This window comes from Penaeus monodon, chromosome 31, assembly GCF_015228065.2.
Source record: "Penaeus monodon isolate SGIC_2016 chromosome 31, NSTDA_Pmon_1, whole genome shotgun sequence".
NCBI lineage: Eukaryota > Metazoa > Arthropoda > Malacostraca > Decapoda > Penaeidae > Penaeus > Penaeus monodon.
The window spans coordinates 32,376,422-32,376,691 of NC_051416.1; the positions used below are offsets into that span (position 1 = coordinate 32,376,422).

General features: G+C 45.2%; 1 pseudogene; it reads left to right on the plus strand.

Annotated features, from left to right (window-relative positions):
* Positions 1-270, plus strand: part of LOC119592956 — an 18,136-nt pseudogene that overhangs the window by 16,933 nt on the left and 933 nt on the right.

Below are 270 nucleotides of genomic sequence, written 5' to 3' on the forward strand. Positions count from 1 at the left end.
CCCTCACCCTGCTATAATCCCCTGTCTTCTTTATTCCCGATCTCTCTCACCTCCTTTCTTGGTTTTCCATCATTTGCTATGCATCGATTGCCATTGACGTTTCCTTCCTTATAGGTTACCGTACACAATGGCCACCATACACGAGGTGCAAAGGACATTGAAACTCATACCATTCAGTCTCCCACACTCTGCGATGACAGATGTCACAGTCAGTGGCTACACGATTCCTAAAGGTATGCTGTCTGTCTGTAGCTTCTGTGATGATAATTA